This window comes from Arachis stenosperma, chromosome 9 (genome assembly GCF_014773155.1).
Source record: "Arachis stenosperma cultivar V10309 chromosome 9, arast.V10309.gnm1.PFL2, whole genome shotgun sequence".
In the NCBI taxonomy this organism is placed as follows: domain Eukaryota; kingdom Viridiplantae; phylum Streptophyta; class Magnoliopsida; order Fabales; family Fabaceae; genus Arachis; species Arachis stenosperma.
The window spans coordinates 90,831,125-90,855,572 of NC_080385.1; the positions used below are offsets into that span (position 1 = coordinate 90,831,125).

Sequence of the window (24,448 nt, forward strand, 5' to 3'; positions counted from 1 at the left end):
AGAGCCTTGTTAAAGGTCATGGTGCCTATGGTACAGGGTATTAAGAATTTACCAGGATCTTGTCTCTTTTGAGGTAAAGTTTTCTGAATCCATGTATCTAGTTCACTAATGAGCAAGGGAGGTTCACCTTCCCAAGTCTCATTACCAAACAACTTGGTATTCAGCTTCATGATGGCTCCTAGATATTGAGCAACTTGCTCTCCAGTTACATCTTCATCCTCTTCAGAGGAAGAATAATCTTCAGAGCTCATGAATGGTAGAAGGAGGCTTAATGGAATCTCTATGGTCTCTATATGAGCCTCAGATTCCTTTAGGTCCTCAATAGGGAACTCCTTCTTGCTTGAGAGACGTCCTATGAGGTCTTCCTCAATGGGATTCACGTCCTCCCCCTCCTCCTTGCATTTGGCCATATTGACTATATCAATGGCCTTGCACTCTCTCTTTGGATTCTCTTCAGTATTGCTTGGGAGAGTACTAGGAGGAGTTTCAGTTACTTTCTTACTCAGCTGGCCCACTTGTGCCTCCAAATTTCTAATGGAAGACCTTGTCTCACTCATGAAACTTAAAGTGGCCTTAGACAGATCAGAGACTATATTTGCTAAATTAGAGGTGCTCTGCTCAGAATTCTCTGTCTGTTGCTGAGAAGATGATGGAAAAGGCTTGCTATTGCTAAACCTATTTCTTCCACCATTATTAAAGCCTTGTTGAGGCTTTTGTTGATCCTTCCATGAGAAGTTTGGGTGATTTCTCCATGATGAATTATAGATGTTTCCATAAGGTTCACCCATGTAATTTACCTCTGCTATTGCAGGGTTCTCAGGATCATAAGCTTCTTCTTCAGTTGATGCCTCTTTAGTACTGTTGGATGCATTTTGCCATCCATTCAGACTTTGAGAAATCATGTTGACTTGCTGAGTCAACATTTTGTTCTAAGCCAATATGGCATTCAGAGCATTAATTTCAAGAACTCCCTTCCTCTGAGGGGTCCCATTATTCACGGAATTCCTCTCAAAAGTGTACATGAATTGGTTATTTGCAACCATGTCAAAGAGTTTCCGAGCTTCTGCAGGCATTTTCTTTAGGTGAATGGATCCACCTGCAAAATGGTCCAATGACATCTTAGAAAACTCAGATAGACCATAATAGAATATATCTATTATGGTCCATTCTGAAAACATGTCAGAAGGACACTTTTTGGTCATCTACTTGTATCTTTCCCAAGCTTCATAGAGGGATTTACCATCTTTTTGCTTGAAGGTCTGAACATCCACTCTAAGCTTGCTCAGCTTTCGAGGAGGAAAGAATTTACCCAAAAAGGCCGTGACCAGCTTATCCCAGGATTCCAGGCTATCTTTAGGTTGTGAGTCCAACCATGTTCTAGCTTAGTCTCTTACAGCAAAAGGGAAAAGCATGAGCCTGTAGACTTCAGGATCTACTCCATTAGTCTTAACAGTCTCACAGATCTGCAAGAACTCAGTTAAAAACTGGTAGGGATCTTCTGATGGAAGTCCATGAAACTTGCAGTTCTGTTGCATTAGAGCAACTAGTTGAGGTTTCAGCTCAAAATTGTTTGCTCCAATGGTAGGAATTGAGATGCTTCTTCCATCAAATTTGGACGTGGGTTTAGTATAATCACCAAGCATCCTCCTTGCATCATTGTTGTTAGGTTCGGCTGCCATCTCATTTTCTTGTTCGAAAATTTCAGTAAGGTTGTCTCTGGATTGTTGTAATTTAGCTTCTCTTAGTTTCGTCTTCAAAGTCCTTTCAGGTTCAGGGTCAGTTTCAACAAGAATGCCTTTTTCCTTGTTCCTGCTCATATGAGAAAGAAGAGAACAAAAAAGGAAGAGGAATCCTCTATGTCACAGTATAAAGATTCCTTTATGTTAGTAGAAGAAGAAGGGAATAAAGAAAGGAGAATCCAAACACAAGGGTGAGGATAGAGGCAGTGATTTGAGATGAAGAGAGGTAAAGAGAGGTGTTAGTAAATAGATAAATGAATAGAAGAAGAGGAGAGAGGGAGAAATTTTCGAAAATAAATTTTGAAAAGGAGTTAAATTGAAAAGGGAAGATAAAATTAGAATTAAAATTTAAAACAATTAATTAATTAAAAAGAATTTTCGAAAAAATGGAAAGGTATTTTCGAAAATTGGAGAGGGAAGAGTAGTTAGGTGGTTTTGAAAAGGATAAGAAACAAACAAAAAGTCAAATAGTTAGTTGAAAAAGATATTAAAATCAATTTTGAAAAGATAAGAAGATAAGAAGTTAGATAAGATATTTTGAAATCAAATTTTTGAAAAAGATAAAATTTTGAAAAATATATGATATAAAAGATATGATTAAAAAGATATGGTTGAAAAAGATTTAATTTTTAAAATTAATTACTTGACTAACAAGAAACTAAAAGATATGATTCTAGAATTTAAAGATTGAACCTTTCTTAACAAAAAAGTAACAAACTTCAAATTTTTGAATCAATCACATTAATTGTTAGCATAATTTTTGAAAAAAAAGATAAAATTAAGAAAAAAATTTTTGAAAAATATATTAAAAAAATAAATTTCGAAAATTAATAAGAAAAATAAAAAAATTGATTTTTTTGAAAATGTTTTTAAAAGATAAGATTTTTAAAATTGAAATTTTGACTTGACTTATAAGAAATAGCTAAGTTTTAAAATTTTTTTGACTAAGTCAACTCAAATTTTCGAAATTTATGAGAAAATTAAGGAAAAGATATTTTTATTTTTAAATTTTTAATGAAGAGAGAGAAAAACACAAATATTACCCAAACCATGAAAATTTTGGATCAAAACCAATGATGCATGCAAGAACACTATGAATGTCAAGATGAACACCAAGAACACTATGAATGTCAATATATTTTTGAAAAATTTTTTATGCAAAGAAAACATGCAAGACACCAAACTTAGAAATCTTTAATGCTTGGACAATATGAATGCAAGAATGCACATGAAAAATAATAAAAGACACAAAACAAGAAAACATCAAGATCAAACAAGAAGACTTACCAAGAACAACTTGAAGATCATGAAGAACACTATGAATGCATGAATTTTCGAAAAATGCAAGAAAAATTTTTAAAGCATGCAATTGACACCAAACTTATAAATTGACTCAAGACTCAAACAAGAAACACAAAATATTTTTGGTTTTTATGATTTTATGATTTTTTTTTGGATTTTCTTTTATATTTTTTGAAAAACATATAGGAAAAAGAAAGTAATGAATCCAAAGTCCTCAATCAAAATCCTGTGAATTAGCCATGGCTTAATAGCCAGCCAAGCTAAAACATGTTATATGAAACTCTAGGATTCATTCTTGAAAACTCTGAAAATTTTCGAAAACAGGTGAGAAATTTTGAAAAATATTTTTGAAAACTTTTTGAAAAGAAAATAAAAAAGAAAATTACCTAATCTGAGCAACAAGATGAACCGTCAGTTGTCCATACTCGAACAATCCCCGGCAACGGCGCCAAAAACTTGGTGCACGAAATTGTGATCATCAACAATGACGCCAAAAACTTGGTAGTGCTCTCAATGTGAATCACACTTAGTCACAACTCCGCACAACTAACCAGCAAGTGCACTGGGTCGTCCAAGTAATACCTTACGTGAGTAAAGGTCGATCCCACGGAGATTGTTGGTATGAAGCAAGCTATGGTCATCTTGTAAATCTCAGTTAGGTGGATAATAAATGTTATGGAGTTTTCGAATAGTAAATAAAGTAGAAAATAAAGATAGAGTTACTCATGTAATTCAATGGTGGGAATTTCAGATAAGTGTATGGAGATGCTTGTCCTTGTTGGATCTCTGCTTTCCTACTGCCTTCCTTCAATCCTTCTTATTCCTTTTCATGGCAAGCTGTATGTAGGGCATCACCGTTGTCAACCCCCAAACTTCTCGGAGGAACCCAACGATGGCCGCTGGTGCACGAAATTGTGATCACTACAACTTCGCACAACTAACCAGCAAGTGCACTGGGTCATCCAAGTAATACCTTACGTGAGTAAGGGTCGATCCCACGGAGATTGGTGGTATGAAGCAAGCTATGGTCATCTTGTAAATCTCAGTCAGGCAGACTCAAATGGGTATAGTGATAAACGAATAAAGCATGAAGATAAAGATAGAGATACTTATGTATATCAGTGGTGTAAGAGCTTCAGACAAGCATATGAAGATGCCTTCCCTTCCGTCTCTCTGCTTTCCTACTGTCTTCATCCAATCCTTCTTACTCCTTTCCATGGCAAGCTCGTGTAGGGTTTCACTGTTGTCAGCAGCTACCTCCCATCCTCTCAGTGAAAGCGATTGCATATGTCCTGTCACGGCATAGCGGAATTCAGCTGTCGGTTCTCGGTCAGGCCGGAATAATATCCATTGATACTTTTGCGTCTGTCACTAACGCCCTACCTGCTAGGAGTTTGAAGCACGTCACAGTCATTCATCATTGAATCCTACTCAGAATACCACAGACAAGGTTTAGACCTTCCGGATTCTCTTGAATGCCGCCATCAGGTCCTGCCTATACCACGAAGATTCCGATTAAAGAATCCAAGAGATATTCACTATGCCTTAGTTGCTTGTAGAACAAGAGTGGTTGTCAGTCACTTTGTTCATGGGTGAGAATGGTGATGGGCGTCAATCATCACCTTCATCAAGTTAAGAACAAGTGATATCTTGGACAAAGAACAGGCGGAATTGAATAGAAGAACAATAGTAATTGCATTAATACTCGAGGTACAGCAGAGCTCCACACCTTAATCTATGGTGTGTAAAACTCCACCGTTGAAAATACATAAGAACAAGGTCTAGGCATGGCCGTGAGCCAGCCTCCCAAATGATCTAAGAACTAGATGTCCAAAGATGATCAAAGGATCAAAAACAATCCAAAGATGAAAATACAATAGTGAAAGGTACTATTTATAAGAAACTAGTAGCCTAAGGTTTACAGAGATGAGTAAATGACATAAAAATCCACTTCCGGGCCCACTTGGTGTGTGCTTGGGCTGAGCAATGAAGGAATTTCGTGTAGAGACCTTTTCTGGAGTTAAACGCCAGCTTTCATGCCAGTTGGGCGTTTAACTCCAAATTTTATGCCAGTTCCGGCGTTTAACGCTGGAATTTCTCTAGGTGACTTTGAGCGCCGGTTTGGGCCATCAAATCTTGGGCAAAGTATGGACTATTATATATTGCTGGAAAGCCCAGGATGTCTACTTTCCAACGCCGTTAAGAGCGCGCCAATTGGGCTTCTGTAGCTCCAGAAAATCCACTTCGAGTGCAGGGAGGTCAGAATCCAACAGCATCTGCAGTCCTTTTCAGTCTCTGGATCAGATTTTTGCTCAGGACCCTCAATTTCAGTCAGAAAATACCTGAAATCACAGAAAAACACACAAACTCATAGTAAAGTCCAGAAAAGTGATTTTTAATTAAAAAATAATAAAAATATACTAAAAACTAACTAAAAGATACTAAAAACATACTAAAAACAATGCCAAAAAGCATACAAATTATCCGCTCATCACAACACCAAACTTAAATTGTTGCTTGTCCCCAAGCAACTGAAAATCAAATAAGATAAAAAGAAGAGAATATACTATAGACTCCAAATTATCAATGAAACATAGCTCCAAATTAGATGAGCGGGACTAGTAGCTTTTTGCCTCCAAACAGTTTTGGCATCTCACTTTATCCTTTGAAATTCAGAATGATTGGCTTCTTTAGGAACTCAGAATCCAGATAGTGTTATTGATTCTCCTAGTTAAGTATGATGATTCTTGAACACATTGAGTCTTGGCTGTGGCCCAAAGCACTCTGTCTTCTAGTATTACCACCGGATACATACATGCCACAAACACATAATTGGGTGAACCTTTTCAGATTGTGACTCAGCTTTGCTAGAGTCCCCAATTAGAGGTGTCCAGGGTTCTTAAGCACACTCTTTTTGCCTTGGATCACAACTTTATTTCTTTCTTTTTCTTTTCTTTTTCTTTCTCCCTTTTTTTTCGTTTTTCTGCTTCTCTCTTTTTTTTTTTTTGTATTCACTGCTTTTTCTTGCTTCAAGAATCATTTTTATGATTTTTCAGATCCTCAGTGACATGTCTCCTTTTTCATCATTCTTTCAAGAGCCAACAATTTTAACATTCATGAACAACAAATTCAAAAGACATATGCACTGTTCAAGCATACATTCAGAAAACAAAAGTATTGCCACCACATCAAACTAAATAAGCTAGTTTTAAAGATGAATTTGAAATCCTGTACTTCTTGTTCTTTTGTGATAAAAACAGTTTTCATTTAAGAAAGGTGATGGATTCATATTCATAGCTTTAAGGCATAGACACTAAGACACTAATGATCATAAGACACAAACATGGATAAACATAAGCATAAAAATTCGAAAAACAGAAGAATAAAGAACAAGGAAATCAAGGAACGGGTCCACCTTAGTGATGGCAGCTCTTCCTTCCTCTTGAAGGTCCTATGGAGTGCTTGAGCTCCTTAATGTCTCTTCCTTGTCTTTGTTGCTCCTCTCTCATGATTCTTTGGTCTTCTCTAATTTCATGGAGGATGATGGAGTGTTCTTGGTGCTCCACCCTTAGTTGTCCCATGTTGGAACTCAATTCTCCTAGGGAGATGTTTAGTTGCTCCCAAATAGTCTTGTGGAGGAAAGTGCATCCCTTGAGGTATCTCAGGGATCTCATGATGAGAGGGGTCTCTTGTTTGCTCCATCTTTTTCTTAGTGATGGGCTTGAGGTCATGCCTTCTCAGTTGAGCCGGCTTTGGATGCCATAAATGGTTATGGAAAAACAAAAAGCAATGCTTTTACCACACCAAACTTAAAAGGTTTGCTCGTCCTCGAGCAAAAGAAGAAAGAAGAGAGTAGAAGAAGAAGAGATGGAGGAGATGGAGGTGGTGAAGAGGTATTGAGGTGAATGGTGAATGGGTGAAGAAGAAGAGAGAATGGTGGGGTTGGTGGGGATCCTGTGGGATCCACAGATCCTTAGGTGTCAAGGAAAAGTCATCCCTGCACCAAATGGCATCAAAATCCACGTTTTGAGCCAATTCTGGCGTTAAACGCCGGGCTGGTGCCCATTTCTGGCGTTTAACGCCAGGTTCTAGCCCTTTCCTGGCGTTTAACGCCAGTCTGGTGCCCCTTTCTGGCGTTAAACGCCCAGAATGGGTGCCAGACTGGGCGTTAAACGCCCAACTGCTAGGCTTACTGGCGTTTAAACGCCAGCAGCATCTTCCTCCAGGGTGTGCTATTTTTCTTCCTGTTTTTCATTCTGTTTTTGCTTTTTTCATTGTTTTTGTGACTTCTTATGATCATCAACCTACAAAAAAACATAAAATAACAAAAGAAAATAGTTAACTATAAAACATTGGGTTGCCTCCCAACAAGCGCTTCTTTAATGTCTTTAGCTTGACAGAGGACTCTCATGGAGCCTCAGAAATGCTCAGAACCGTGTTGGAACCTCCCAACACCAAACTTAGAGTTTGAATGTGGGGGTTCAACACCAAACTTGGAGTTTGGTTGTGGCCTCCCAACACCAAACTTAGAGTTTGACTGTGGGGGCTCTGCTTGGCTCTGTTTTGAGAGAAGCTCTTCATGCTTCCTCTCCATGATGATAGAGGGATGTCCTTGGGCCTTAAACACCAAGGATTCTTCATTCACTTGAATGATCAACTCTCCTCTATCAACATCAATCACAGCCTTTGCTGTGGCTAGGAAGGGTCTGCCAAGGATGATGGATTCATCCATGCACTTCCCAGTCTCTAGGACTATGAAATCAGTAGGGATGTAATGGTGTTCAATCTTCACCAAAACATTCTCTACAAGTCCATGAGCTTGTTTTCTTGAATTGTCTGCCATCTCTAATGAGATTCTTGCAGCTTGCACCTCAAAGATCCCTAATTTCTCCATTACAGAGAGGGGCATGAGGTTTACACTTGACCCTAAGTCACACAAGGCCTTCTTGAAGGTCATGGTGCCTATGGTACAAGGTATAGAAAACTTCCCAGGATCCTGCCTCTTTTGAGGCAGTTTTCTGCCTAGACAAGTCATCCATTCTTTGGTGAGCAAAGGTGGTTCATCCTCCCAAGTCTCATTTCCAAATAACTTGTCATTTAGCTTCATGATTGCTCCAAGGTATTTAGCAACTTGCTCTTCAGTGACATACTCATCCTCTTCAGAGGAAGAATACTCATCAGAGCTCATGAATGGCAGAAGTAAGTCCAATGGAATCTCTATGGTCTCATTTTGAGCCTCAGATTCCCATTGGAACTCAGAGGAGATTGGTACACGCCCACTGAGTTCTTCCTCAGTGGCGTCCTCCTCCTCTCTTTCCTCTCCACATTCGGCCATGTCTATGGCTTTGCACTCTCCTTTTGGATTTTCTTCTGTATTACTTGGGAGAGTACTAGGAGGGAGTTCAGTAACTTTCTTGCTCAGCTGACCCACTTGTCCTTCCAAATTTCTGATGGAGGACCTTGTTTCATTCATGAAACTTTGAGTGGTCTTTATTAGATCAGAGACCATTGTTGCTAAGTCAGAAGTATTCTGCTTAGAACTCTCTGTCTGTTGCTGAGAAGATGATGGAAAAGGCTTGTTATTGCCAAGCCGGTTTCTTCCACCATTATTATTGAAACCTTGTTGAGGTCTCTCTTGATTCTTCCATGAGAAATTTGGGTGATTCCTCCATGAAGAATTATAGGTGTTTCCATAGGGTTCTCCTAGGTAATTCACCTCTTCCATTGAAGGGTTCTCAGGATCATAAGCTTCTTCCTCAGATGAAGCATCCTTAGTACTGTTTGGTGCATTTTGCATTCCAGACAGACTTTGAGAAATCAAGTTGACTTGTTGAGTCAATATCTTGTTCTGAGCCAGTATGGCATTCAGAGTGTCAATCTCAAGAACTCCTTTCTTCTGACTAGTCCCATTGTTCACAGGATTCTTTTCAGAAGTGTACATGAATTGGTTATTTGCAACCATTTCAATCAATTCTTGAGCTTCTGCAGGCATCTTCTTCAGATGAAGAGATCCTCCAGCAGAGCTATCCAAAGACATCTTGGATAGTTCAGAGAGACCATCATAGAGAATACCTATGATGCTCCATTCAGAAAGCATGTCAGATGGACATTTTCTGATTAATTGTTTGTATCTTTCCCAAGCTTCATAGAGGGATTCTCCATCCTTCTGTCTGAAGGTTTGGACTTCCACTCTAAGCTTACTCCATCTTTGTGGTGGGAAGAACTTTGCCAAGAAGGCATTGACTAGCTTTTCCCAAGAGTCCAGGCTTTCTTTAGGTTGAGAGTCCAACCATATTCTAGCTCTGTCTCTTACAGCAAAAGGGAATAGCATCAGTCTATAGACCTCAGGGTCTACCCCATTAGTCTTGACTGTGTCACAGATTTGCAAGAATTCAGCTAAGAACTGATGAGGATCTTCCATTGGAAGTCCATGGAACTTGCAATTCTGTTGCATTAGAGAAACTAATTGAGGCTTAAGCTCAAAGTTGTTTGCTCCAATGGCAGGGATAGAGATGCTTCTCCCATAGAAATTAGGAGTAGGTGCAGTAAAGTCACCCAGCACCTTCCTTGCATTGTTGGCATTGTTGTTGTTTTCGGCTGCCATGGGTTCTTCTTCCTTGAAGAATTCGGTCAGGTCCTCAACAGAGAGTTGAGTCTTAGCTTCTCTTAGCTTTCGCTTCAAGGTCCTTTCAGGTTCAGGGTCAGCTTCAACAAGAATGCCTTTGTCTTTGTTCCTGCTCATATGAAAGAGAAGAGAACAAGAAAATATGGAATCCTCTATGTCACAGTATAGAGATTCCTTGAGGTGTCAGAGGAAGAAGAGAAATAGAAGACAGAAGTAGAAAATTCGAACTTATCAAAGAAGATGGAGTTCGAATTTTGTATTAAGGGATAGTGTTAGTCCATAAACAGAAGGATGTGAGAAGAAGGGAAGTAATTTTCGAAAATTAAGTAAAAGATTTTGAAAAATTTTTTTGAAAAACACTAATTGATTTTCGAAAATAAGAGTGGGAAAGAAATCAAGTGATTTTTGAAAAAGATTTTGAAATTAGAAATTAAAAAGATTTGATTGAAAACTATTTTGAAAAAGATGTGGTTAAGAAGATATGATTGGTTTTAAAAAGATGTGATTGAAAAGATATGATTTGAAAACAAATTTAAAAAGATTTGATTTTAAAACAATTTTAAGAAGATATGATTTGAAAACAATTTGAAAAGATATGATTTTAAAAAGTAATGACTTGCCTAACAAGAAAAGATATGATTCAAACATAAAACCTTCCTCAACAGAAAAGGCAAAAAATGTTCAATCAAATCATTGATTGTTAGTAAGTATCTTTAAAAAAAGAAAGAAATTGATTTTGAAAACCTTTAATTGAAAAGATATGATTTGAAAAAGATTTGATTTTGAAAAACTTTGAAAACTTGAAAAAAATTGATTTTGAAAACAAAATCTTCCCCCTAGCACCATCCTGGCGTTAAACGCCCAGAATGGTATACATTCTGGCGTTTAACGCCCAAACTAGTACCCTTTTGGGCGTTAAACGCCCAACCAGGTGCCCTGGCTGGCGTTTAAACGCCAGTCTGCCTTCTTCACTGGGCATTTTTGAATGCTCAGCTTTTTCTGTATAATTCCTCTGCAGTATGTTCTGAATCTTCAATTCTTTGTATCATTGACTTGAAAAGACACAAATTAAAAATATTTTTGGATTTTTAATAATTAAAATGCAACAAGAATCAAATAACAATGCATGCAAGACACCAAACTTAGCAGTTTGTATACTATTGACACTAACTACATGAGAATGCATATGAGAAACACAAAACACTCAAGTCAATAGAATTCAAAGATCAAAACAAGAAAATCATCAAGAACAACTTGAAGATCAATGAGGACACATGCATGAATGCAATAAGAACAGAAACATGCAATTGATACTAAACTTAAGATGAGACTCTAGACTCAAACAAGACATATTTTTGGATTTTATGATTTTGTAAATTTTTTTGTGCTTTTTTCGAAAATTAAGTGAAAAGGAAAATAAAGGTATCAAAATTCTTAATAAGAATTCCAGGAATCATGCAATGTTAGTCTAAAGCTTTAGTCTAAAGGAATTAGACATAGCTAGCTAAGCTTCAGCAAGACATTGCATTCAAGAGCTAAATTGATGATGATCAATCAGCTTTGGTGATGATAAGAACATCACCTTGAAACACTAGAATTCATTCTTAAGAACTCTGAAGAAAAATACCTAATCTAAGCAACAAGATGAACCGTCAGTTGTCCATACACAAACAATCCCCGGCAACGGCGCCAAAAACTTGGTGCACGAAATTGTGATCACTACAACTTCGCACAACTAACCAGCAAGTGCACTGGGTCGTCCAAGTAATACCTTACGTGAGTAAGGGTCGATCCCACGGAGATTGGTGGTATGAAGCAAGCTATGGTCATCTTGTAAATCTCAGTCAGGCAGACTCAAATGGGTATAGTGATAAACGAATAAAGCATGAAGATAAAGATAGAGATACTTATGTATATCAGTGGTGTAAGAGCTTCAGACAAGCATATGAAGATGCCTTCCCTTCCGTCTCTCTGCTTTCCTACTGTCTTCATCCAATCCTTCTTACTCCTTTCCATGGCAAGCTCGTGTAGGGTTTCACTGTTGTCAGCAGCTACCTCCCATCCTCTCAGTGAAAGCGATTGCATATGTCCTGTCACGGCATAGCGGAATTCAGCTGTCGGTTCTCGGTCAGGCCGGAATAATATCCATTGATACTTTTGCGTCTGTCACTAACGCCCTAGCCTGCTAGGAGTTTGAAGCACGTCACAGTCATTCAATCATTGAATCCTACTCAGAATACCACAGACAAGGTTTAGACCTTCCGGATTCTCTTGAATGCCGCCATCAGGTCCTGCCTATACCACGAAGATTCCGATTAAAGAATCCAAGAGATATTCACTATGGCCTTAGTTGCTTGTAGAACAAGAGTGGTTGTCAGTCACTTTGTTCATGGGTGAGAATGGTGATGGGCGTCAATCATCACCTTCATCAAGTTGAAGAACAAGTGATATCTTGGACAAAGAACAAGCGGAATTGAATAGAAGAACAATAGTAATTGCATTAATACTCGAGGTACAGCAGAGCTCCACACCTTAATCTATGGTGTGTAGAAACTCCACCGTTGAAAATACATAAGAACAAGGTCTAGGCATGGCCGTGAGGCCAGCCTCCCAAATGATCTAAGAACTAGATGTCCAAAGATGATCAAAGGATCAAAAACAATCCAAAGATGAAAATATATAGTGAAAGGTACTATTTATAAGAAACTAGTAGCCTAAGGTTTACAGAGATGAGTAAATGACATAAAAATCCACTTCCGGGCCCACTTGGTGTGTGCTTGGGCTGAGCAATGAAGGAATTTCGTGTAGAGACCTTTTCTGGAGTTAAACGCCAGCTTTCATGCCAGTTTGGGCGTTTAACTCCAAATTTTATGCCAGTTCCGGCGTTTAACGCTGGAATTTCTCTAGGTGACTTTGAGCGCCGGTTTGGGCCATCAAATCTTGGGCAAAGTATGGACTATTATATATTGCTGGAAAGCCCAGGATGTCTACTTTCCAACGCCGTTAAGAGCGCGCCAATTGGGCTTCTGTAGCTCCAGAAAATCCACTTCGAGTGCAGGGAGGTCAGAATCCAACAGCATCTGCAGTCCTTTTCAGTCTCTGGATCAGATTTTTGCTCAGGACCCTCAATTTCAGTCAGAAAATACCTGAAATCACAGAAAAACACACAAACTCATAGTAAAGTCCAGAAAAGTGATTTTTAATTAAAAACTAATAAAAATATACTAAAAACTAACTAAAAGATACTAAAAACATACTAAAAACAATGCCAAAAAGCATACAAATTATCCGCTCATCAGCCGCCTCCACCTCATCCAAATCATCTAAACTATACTTCTCGCAAGGAGAAGCCTCTAACCAGTACAGAGGGAAGCGAGGGAAAGAATTTTCATCCAGGAAAAAAGGGTGGTGACCCTCTACAGCTTGCACCTTAAAAAAGAAATTTTTAAAGTCATGAAAGGATTCATCAAAAAGGGTAAAAACTCTCCGGCCCTGTATGGCCCGGAAAAAACCTATTGTTGTTTGTATTTTGCCCACTAAAGGGCTTAGTCATGTGAAAAAGAAAAAAGAAAATCCTCAAAGAAGTCGGAAAATTTAGGGCATGGCTAATGAATTGATAAATTTTCAAAAAACCCCAAGAGTTAGGGTGGAGCTGTGTAGGAGCAACTCGGTAGTGGCCTAAAACATCCATCTCAAAGTCGGAAAAAGGGAGAAAAACGCCCAGGCGGGTAATCATACTCTCATACATATAGAAAAATAAGGGGCTGCCTCAGAAACCCTCCCAAAGCAAACCCAGTCGTCCGGACCCGGGGCAATCAGTTCATATTTCGGCTCATCCTCATCGGAGGTACAAAGCCTATGATGAGTGCGGAGGTTGGTGATGAAGTCCGTGTCAACAAGGGGTTCTTCCCCCAAAACCGTGACATCCACCCATTGAGCAAGAATTTCAACAGAAGACATTTTTGTTTTTCTAGAAAAACCTACAAAGAAAAAGGAAAAAAGGGATCAAAAATAGGGTCTCTAAAAGGGCCTGAAGTCAGATCCCTGACAAAACAAAGTCTATGACCGACTCTCCTCTCAAATAAAAAACATGCAACTCTACAAAGAAAGAACAAGAAAAGAAACTGACCTTTTTCTTGCGAGAAAATGGAAGCAACAGCACTCGAAAAGGAAGGAGCTTTCTTCTTTCGATCAAAGGGTGCAGATGGAAAAGTTTTCAGAAACGAAACAAGCAAGGAGAAGGGAAAGTATTTATACACACGTTAGGGGCATAAAGGTAAAACGATGCAGGCCATTCAAAAGTTGCACAATTACCAATGTAACCGCCCCCGCGTATAAATGCTCAAACCCCTAAGCGACGCGACGTTTGATTTGACGCAACTGTTGAAAACTTTTGAAACACGTCGATTCCGAAAAATCACGTCGGATCCTTATCAGGTCGATTATGGACCCGAGTTATAATACTCGACCCCAATCCTTAAAAGGAATTGGGCTCGAGTAGGGGCACTGTTCATACCCTGGCCCAACGCTAAGGCCCAGGTCCAAACTATAGATCCAACCACAAGGTTGGGCTCCTCAGAACACCGACCTTCTCTTTAGAAGTCGGTTCTCCCCACGACTTGCTCTAAAGAAGTCAGGAGCAAAGATTAGTTGGCAGATAATAACTGCCCCTAAAATCTCTCAACCCACTTCCAGTAGTCATATCGTAACCTCCCTAAGATAAAGGGACGGTTATCCACCCTAAAAAGTGGAACTACTCCAATGGTGGTTATTGGTTCACCACTATAAATACACTGACACCCCTCAGGTATCTCTAAGTCCCAATACTCTCTAAACCTGCTCGCCCCTTGCTAACTTAGGCATCGGAGTGTCTTTGCAGGTACCACCCCCCATTCTCTCACACTCACAAGTCGGAAGGAGTCTCTAAAGGCGCAAACCCGCTCAAAAGGCTTCCTCCCTCATACGATTGGGCCAACCCAACGAGTCCAGCCCATTAACCTCCGGTTACCCAACGTAACAGTAGATATAATGTTATTTATAAATTAAATGATAATATTAAAATATTTTGTGTAAATATAAAAATTAGTTTAATTATATATATATATATATATATATATATATATATGTGTAGTATAATTAGTTTATATTAAAAATAATAATATTTGAGTGTAGAGTAGAGTTAATCTTTGCATAATAAATTTAGATTTATTTTATAAATTTATTAATTATATTTATTAGAAAATAATAACAATTAATATGAGTTTATTGGATAATTTATTGATAATAATACATATTAGAATATTTGTTCGTTTTTATTTAGCCTAACAATAAATACTAATATAAGTTACTTTTAAATTTTATTAGATTAGAATAATTTTTTTTATACCAAACTAAAAGATCACATTTTTTTTTATCGGAACTACTATAACCTATTTAAAATTATTTTAGTAATATAAAGAATAAATATATTTTATTCGAAACACGTTAAAATTACAATGTATTAGTGTGTTACTAAATATTTAACTATTTAAAGATTATTTATGCAATTTGATAATAATAATAATAATAATAATAATAATAATAATAATAATAATAATAAATTTAGTTAACATATATTTTAAGAACACATCATAAATTTATTATTAATAAAAATTTTAAATTTTTTTATTTAATAAATTTAAATAAATACATTAAAAATTTAAATTTTTTATATTTTAATAAAAAATATTAATATATAATTTTAACATGTGCTCTTCAAATATAAGATAAAAATAAATCCAATAAAATAATAATAATAGTATAGCTACAATAACAAATATAATAATAATAATAATAATTACAATAATAACTAAAAATAATAATTATAAAAATAATTATTAAAAATATAACTATTTAGTGTGTTTAAATTTAAAAGGAAAGAAGATTTTATCATAACGATGATAATATGGCAGATTCTAGAATCTATATATTTACAATGACTATTATGACTGATTTCCAACCTTGATTAAGTTGGTATTAGTGTTACTATTATGTTAATTAATTAATCAATTCAAACTGATTTACTAGTTAATTTACTATTATATTAAAACAAGTAACAATTTTTATTTAACAATAAATTTTTAAATAAAATTTCAATTTATAATTGGCTCATTTTTAGTTCGAACCAAAAATACCGTAAAAATTTAAAAGTTTTTAGTATTGGTTACACTAGATAGATAATAGAAAATCCAAACAACGTGAACAATAGGTTGAAAATTTGGCACAATAAAACTTAAAAAAAATACTCTATCCAAATTACTTAACCAAAAAATCTCATTCAATAATTCAAAAATTTTAACCATCCATATACCTTAATTTACCAAAATACCAGCTTTTCTTCCAACTCTCTGCCGTAGCTTGATCGCCAACCAACTCTCATCGTCGTCACCGAGATCCATAATAATCTGTATATACCTAGTGAATTAAATGTCTAACATATTTTAATTGTTTCTAATTAAACTCATTCCAATCAAATAACTATCCACATAAGAATTAAAATAATCATTACATACTAAAAATGATCATCCAGTATATTATGGGTTGACCACAACAAAGTGAAAACAAGAGAGGAGGAAGGTGCTGCACAACAGCATAAAAAATAATGCATGCAATCATGAACATGTCACTACAACAAATCCGGCAGATAGTGGCAGAAATTTTGCGGCGGTTAGGTGTTAGGGTTGCTAGCAGGCCGACATTTAGCGGCGGTTTTTTTCAACATTTTATATTCAACATATCTTTCTCATTTACATTTGTTTTGTTATTTGTTCATAGAAAAAGTGTAAAAAGAACACTTTAAATCGGAGCAAGCAACTTTACACACATACTAGGGGCTCCAAAATATTGGCAAGGAAAAAAGATGAAGTGGTAATAAGTCTACATTTGCATTAAGATTTTGATTAAGCTTCTTGAAAAATATTGTTGTCGTTTACTAAATTGTGAGAGAGACAGCAAGGAAAGCCTGTTGGTAGAGGAGAGTTGTTTATCATGACTCATAAGAAAAAAGATGGCTCGTATATCTATTCCGATGCGCGTGTTGTTAGTGTAAGTCATGTTTGAAAATTTGAAGCAATATATAGCTTACTATATATATCGTGCTACAGTTAACTTCTTCCTTTCCAATGTTGTATATTTGTAGGAAGCAATTGCGAATGTTGAGAGGCAGGATGGATCCTCTAAGCACCTTTCACAAAATGACTCGTTAGCACAAGTTCTCAGAAAGGAGCACCCAGGACGAGTTCGTGCCCTAGGTGCTGGACCATGTCCCACCCAAGTCTTTGGTAACGCTGCTGGACAACCGTCGGTTTCTGCAGAGTTCAATGCAGAGGATAAGAGGATGATTGCAGAATTGACGGCTAAGCTAGAAGAAAAGCGGACGAAGAGACAGTCAATACATAAGGTCTTGGGATATGTAGTCCAACAGTTAGGAGGTAATTTGTCAGTTGAGATTGCTGAAGAGCTGGCTTTTGTGGGCGGTATACCGGACTCGTCATGTGCAGGGCTATCTTCATCTGGAAATCACGACCCGCAATAAAAATTTTGAATTTCAATTAATGGTCTTGGATACCTTTTACATTTAAGTTGGTTTAGTACGTTAGGCTTATTTTATTCAACTTGAACATTCTTACTTTATTTTGGATGATGTTATGACAATTTCGTTATATATGTTATGTTTGCATATGTTTAATTTGGTTTGTTAATTATGTTAATTGAGCTGTTTTACTTGGTTTAAATTTGTTTAAATTAGTTAAAAAGTAAAAAAATTAAAGTCTAATAAACATTCTTGGTCAAAATAGGCAAAATAATAGAAAATCTAAAATTTTAATGGGAAATTTGAATTTAGCGGCGGTTTTGAAAGTGCCGCAAAACTTTTTCTTCCTGTTTGACATTTAGTGGCGGCGTTTAACCGCCGCAAATTGGGTAATAGCAATTTTCCTTCACATACTGTGGCGGTTAATAACTACCGCCAAACCCAAATTGGATTTTGCGGCGATTATCCCAGCGGTTGACTGAAACCGCCGGTATCCATTTTGCCGCGTCCTATCTTCCGGCATTTCATGAAACCGCCGCGAAATGTTGAACTGCCGCTAAATGGCACTTTTGCTGTAGTGTGTACTCACTGAAAATCTTATTTCTAAACTCGAACATGTACCTTTCTTTGTGCATGTCATTCCCATAATCATTGTCAAGAACAAAGAAGACATAATTGGAATATAGCCTCTCTCCATAAACTTTGTTATCCAAGACGAGAAATAAATAGCCGCTATGTAGTCGAATATCAATAAGAAGATAGTAGCTTGCCATATGCTCTTCTTTCATATAACTACGAATGAAATCAGCCACATTGTGATCAGCATATGCCCAATAACTACAATTCTATATACTTGACTTATCTTTTATGTGATCTTAAAGATAGCACACATAATAATGTTTGCAATCATAATAGTGGGTTATAGGGCTACGGCGTGCGAGGAGGGCACCGCGATGATAGACAGCGTTCAACGGTAACTATGGTGCACGAGAAAAAAGTCATGATGGTGGACGGTGGCACTACACCTTGCAGTGGTTGAAGCTACAGCATTAATTTCATCATGACGTAGTAAAAGGAAAAAACGTGAATTGAAAGAGAAAAAGAATTGAGATGAAATAAAAGTGTCATGTAATAGAAGAGATTATATTGTTTAACTTTAATAATTTAAATTTAAAAATTAATTATTCTAATAAATTATAAATCTAATTTTAATAATTAATTTAATTTTTTTAATCGTTGTTCATGTTATTTAATATTTACATTCTCTCTTTATACTTTTTCTTTTAATATTACATTGTATCTCAAAACACGAGATTAGGATAAGTGATGGTGGGAGAGACATTGCCACGAGGGAGCAGTAATGAGTTGCATGTGTTTGAGTCGAATGCAATCAGCATCTGTGTGGCGGTGCCGATGAAGAATCTGAATCTAAAGTTGAAGAAGGAAGGAACAACAACAATGCCACGCACTCAATATACTCATAGTGGTTCTTTATCCATTCACCCGGCGCACCGAATAACAATATAATATAATATAATACATAAAAAGAACAACTCATTTGCTAAATTTTTTGTCAGAATAATTTTGTTGCAGTTTAGGTTAAAGATCAGAGCGCCATATATAATGGGAAAAATTCTGAAGGAATAACTAATTTTTATAATTAAAATCAACTAAATTTTTTATGTATTTTTTTAATTGTTTTTTATTATATTAATAAATTATTAAATCAATTTACTAAAATAACATATTCATATAATATGACCGATATAATAGTGATTAGAGGCAGCTTATATTAGGAAAACGAATAAACTTTATGTTTTCTTTCCTGTTACTTTATCTTCCTATTGCATTGTGTTATAGCAATTACTATTTCATGAAACAACACGTAGAATAGTATATTATATATTAATTAATAAATAATGTTACATAATTAATAAATATTATTAGTTTTTATTAATATTTAATTAATAATAATTTATATTTATATTTATATTTATAAAAATTTTGTGCATATATAAATTAATATTTATATTAATTAAATAATAATAAAAATTATTAAAAATTAGTGATCTCAAAATTTTTTTTCTTAATTAATAGTACAAAAAATGGATAAGTGCTAAAGGTTACAGGCGTGGCTGTTTTTTTTATATAAAAGTTATTGTCGTATTATTTTTTATTATAAAGAAGTATATTGTGTTTTAATTTAATATAAAGATAATTATAAATTGAAGAATTCGATTTGTATTTTAAAAATTTAAAAATTAAAGTTCATAAATCGAATGATTAGATTTGTGATATAAGTTTATAAATTAAAAGGTATTATAAAAAACACCATTAAAATTGACAGTCAAATCGACAGCAAAGCCGTCGATAATATTAAAAATCGACGGCAAAAGTTATTCCTTTTAAATGAGTAATTTTTTTAAAAACCTAATAAAATCGACGGCTTGTCAAGCCATCGATAAAATTTTAATAAAATCGATAACTAATGTGTCGATAATATTATATAAAATCGACAAAATATCTGTCGATATTTAATTTATTAAAATTGACAAATTAGCCATCAATTTAATTATTAAAGTATCAATAAAGACATCGTCTATTTTTGTTTTCTTTTATCTATTTAAATTTAAAAGTGACAAGAATTTCGTCGATTTTTTATCTATTTTAAATTAAAAAAATGACAACATTATCATCGATTTTAATAGCTATATTTTTTATTTATTTTTTTATTTGAAAATAGTAGACAATTAATACCAATAAATTTTTAAATATAAAAATAAAATTTATACTAAAGATTAAAAAATGAGGCAAATAAATTTTTAAAGAATATTCTATTATTATGTATCAATATGATGCCTAATAATATTGATTCACAAGAAGAAAATTATACATATAAAAATACTGAAATACATGTAAAATTAAATAACAAAACAACTTCCAAATTTTTTTTCATTATGTGTGGTAATTATGAAACTATACATATAAAAATATTGAAATAAGATGAAGAGAACTACTAGGCACTAGCTTACAAGACCCAAGAACTTGAACCAAACTTTAAAAAGGTTTTGATGAAAAGGAACAAAGTTTTGGGCTTCAAAGTTCAAACACTACATATTATAGTTGCCAATCTATGAGATCTATTCCCCTTTTCTCCAGAAGCTGGTTTGTGCGAGAGAAGTGCCTGCTTAGATGGATTCAGAATACACAAGATAGAAAGTAAGCATGAAAACTGGTTTACGGGGATGATAAATAGATAACTGATTAAGGTGGTTTTTAAAATATTTTTTTAGTATTATATGAGATCTACGTCTCTGTTCATTTAAGTGAAAACCAAAATATGGCTCAATGTGTCAATGGAACAGAATATGAAACAACTGTTTCAGATCACCCGCCATGAAGATGAATAATGAAAACCACTGGTGGAGTAGGAAAAAAGTGAAAAATGTATTTTAATACAATAATGCCAAGTTGATGAAAGAGATTAAAAGAAGGTTTGTATTTTAGACTGTGATGACTAAATATATTTGCACTCTCCACTTAATCAACCAAGCACGATGCTAACACTTACAACTTCCACTTTAGAACTCTGCAGGTCCTATTATAGAGCAGTAGTATTGTGTACATTATTTACCAATTCAGAAGTTCTTCTTGCGCTCATTATTTACCATATTAACACAATTAAATTATACTGCAAAACAACCTTACCTGCAGCCAAAGAAGCCTCTATCTACAGACAAACCAGAAGGATGTGCAGCTTGAAGTATATGATGTTTTGTTGCATCAATTAACCTAAGTATGCACTCAATACAAGCTCATCAACAAGTTTTGTAGAAATTATCTTCCAGGCAAGGAAAGAAAATAGTCCAAATTAGTTTATAGAAACTCTTCTGGGAGCAGATTATAGTTTTATACATTATAGATGTACATTTGCACAAAAAACATGCTTGTCATCTATTTCTGAAAAAGAGACAATAAATACTTGAAGCTTAATCTTTTTTTATCAAGCTGACTACATAAACCCAGGATGTCGACTCTACATTTAGTTTCTAAAGCTTGAAAGCTTTTAGTGTGTTATATAATAGAGGTAGTACCTAGATTTCTCCCAAGCAGAGTTGCCCCACAACAGAAAGACAACACCTTCCCTTTTCTGTGACATTGTTTTGATAACAGCATCAGTAAATTGTTCCCATCCCTTTTTTGCATGAGAGTTTGCTTGATGTTTCCTGACTGAATTCACAAAGTATTTGTTAAAAGTCAACACTTCAGTACAAGCATAAAACACTAAAGATAGGTAGGAACAATATCCCACTAGATTAATCTGCAAATAACACAGCAAAAAATAGTACACATATAACTCAACAAAATAACTGATTGCACGATCACTAAAATAACAGCACACCATCCTAATTTGGTTGCCATCTCCAAATCTAGAATCCTTTGATTTGTAGAGACCTAAAAATGGAAAAGAAAATAGTTGTTATTAACCTTCCATTTCACTTAACTCTAATTAGTCCTTAGAAACATTTCAACTTCCAGAATGATGATACACCCTCTTCAGCTACTCTGCAATAAACCACAACCTCTAAACTTGAATATTGGGAGTTTGGGACTCTATGAGAAAAAAAGGGGTATTGGGACTCTTGATAGAAATGGAATGTGCACTGTTATCTCAATTCTCAAGTTCAAATCACTTGGTTACTGGTAAAACAATTTGCCAACAAAATCATGTCACAATATAAAGACAGTTGATTCTGCATTGTCAATTTCTCATTCAGCCTACAATAAAATTAGTTGCAAGGAATGTACTTTAATTAAATTAATGTGACAAGGATAACACAAAGTAACAATACTAATAAAAATAATTGTTATTAAAATACTAAAATGGAAGTCAGATTTTTTTCCTCCAAAGAAATGCAGCAGAGCATGGTTGCATTTTACTTTGGTTCATTAGAAAAAGAGCAAGCACTAGGCTAGAAAAAACAACACACATACCGACCCTGCATATACTTCACCTTTGCAAAAAGAAATGTGATTGCAATGAGCAAAAATCAGAAACTGAATATTGAAGCATCTTCAACAAAAACAAGGATCAAACAGTTCATCTCAATAAAATCAATCCAAAGAAGTGGTTATACTTGGGAATGAAAGAGCCCTAAAAGCACAGGAAGCAAGATCTAGCATATGCATAATACTAGACTGAAAACACAGTAATAGCATGGTCATCAATGTCAAAACAACATCTATCTTTTGTGATCGATCTTAACTCGCTGGAATGTTAGATAAATGTTTCATGTTTCTTCAACGCAATTAATTATGTATGTCTATGTCTATATTATTCCCAATGTAATTAAATTGATCTTAACATTTAGGATTCATAACAATAAAATTGCACATAGCAAATTCTAGATTGACATGCAAGAAACAGCAACAAGTTTACTTACCAATTCGAGCAAGACGATTTATCTATCGAGGGATGGAGCTTCTGCACTTTGATTTATCCATCAAACACCTCTCATCATTTTGGTGAGACGATTGCCACTCTCGCCAACGGAGATGTTGAGGACAAGCTTCTGCACTTTGATTTCCCTCATAGGGTTCGCAAGCTTATTCTCTTATGCCTGCATCCATTAAAGTGTTCACACTCATTCCAAGTTGTATAAGAACAAAAACAATTCAATATATAAACAAAATCTGAACGTATATCTAATCTGAAGAAACATATGCATATGAAGAAAGGAAAAACCAGGGCGCTTAGGGGAAGGAAGTGAAATGCAGCAGCGCAGAAGCAACAGAAATGTCAATTCACTCTGCTTTCTAGGGTTTATGAACTAACTATTTCTCTATGCAAAATCTTCATTCATAGAACCGAATCAAAGAAGAAAAAGACAGAGAGAGAGTAACTGAACGATAGTGCGACGGCGACGCGAGCGTGACAGTGCGACGGCGACACGAAGACGGTGCGGCGGCAGCAGAGAGGAAAGGTTGGTTTCTCAGGTGAAATGGAGAAAGCAGAAATTGGGTAAAATGTAACCTGTGAATTGGGGGGAAACGAGTGAGGCGGGGAATAAGAGCGGGGGTAATTTGTTGTTTATAAAAATTGACGGGAAAGTAGTCAAGTTTTAGTTAAAAAATAGAAAAACAACCATTTGTACCCATGAACTTTATGAACGCTGGTAAAAATATCCATTAAAGAAGAAAACTAACGTTGTATCCATGAAAGATGGATTCCGTACGACAAAAGTACCCAAATCCTAAATTTATATTGACTTTTTAATAAAATTCTAGAATTACCCCATCCTTTATCTTCAACCCCTCCTCTCTTCTTTTCCAAATCTCAAACACCTCCATTGCCGCTACCTTAACCACCTTCTATTCTCTACTACTCTACGAACCACCACTGCCGCCATCTTTTCACGCTGACGATGACAAAGACAATAACAAGGTAACCAGGCAATCCATCTGTTCCCACGCAATGCTAGATGGAGAAGCTCCGGAAGTGAGACTTAACTGAGATCCAGCGCGCAAAGTCCTGTGGTGCGATTCAACTCCTCCTAGGTCCACTTCAATCTCATGGACTCCATGGAAAAAGGTTCTATATTTACAACAATACAAATTACAAATTTATTATATAATTAAAGAAATTGAACTTTCTCACTCTCCTGAATCACCACCATCATGTGCAAGATTCCTGTGTTACTCACATGCGATCCCACCAAAGCGATTTTGCCAAAGTTTCAATTTTTAGCATCCAAAGGTACTTCTCATTCTGACATTGTATTGAAAGTGATGGAGAAAGGGCGGTGATGGTAATGACAGTAATAGAGTGTTGATAGAATTTAAGATTGAAAAAGTGATGATGAGAAGTAAAATTAAAAGTTAAAGTGAAGTTGTTGTTTATGGCTGTGACAGTGGAGAAGGAGGAAGATGAGGCTGACAGTTGGTGACGGTGGCAGTGATGATGGTGTTGGTGAAGGAGGTAGTAAAATTGATTAAAAGAATAAAGAGAGGGTTGAAATTTGTTGAAAGGGGTATTGAGATTAGGGTTAGGAAGATGGTAATTTGGGGTTTTTCGGTATTGAGATTAGGGTTTTTAGGTAATGGAAGTGTTTGAGATTTGAGAAAGAAGAGATGAGGGGTTGAAGATAACGGTGGGGATAATTCTAGAATTTTATTAAAAAGTCAACACAAATTTAGGATTTGGGTACTTTT

At 35.6% G+C, this 24,448-nt stretch overlaps 1 long non-coding RNA gene and 1 other non-coding gene across 2 annotated transcripts; one reads left to right on the top strand and one right to left on the bottom strand.

Moving 5' to 3' along the window:
* Window positions 1-9,136: 9,136 nt before the first annotated feature.
* On the top strand, window positions 9,137-9,240 carry LOC130952218 (small nucleolar RNA R71). Its single transcript, XR_009074399.1, has one exon. It is a non-coding gene; the product is annotated as a small nucleolar RNA R71 (small nucleolar RNA).
* An 11,858-nt stretch (window positions 9,241-21,098) lies between these two features.
* Window positions 21,099-23,294, bottom strand: LOC130948305 (uncharacterized). Its single transcript, XR_009073004.1, has 3 exons — window positions 23,141-23,294; window positions 22,681-22,857; window positions 21,099-21,466 (listed from the first exon to the last, which is right to left on the bottom strand). It is a non-coding gene; the product is annotated as an uncharacterized LOC130948305 (long non-coding RNA).
* Between the last annotated feature and the right edge of the window lie 1,154 nt (window positions 23,295-24,448).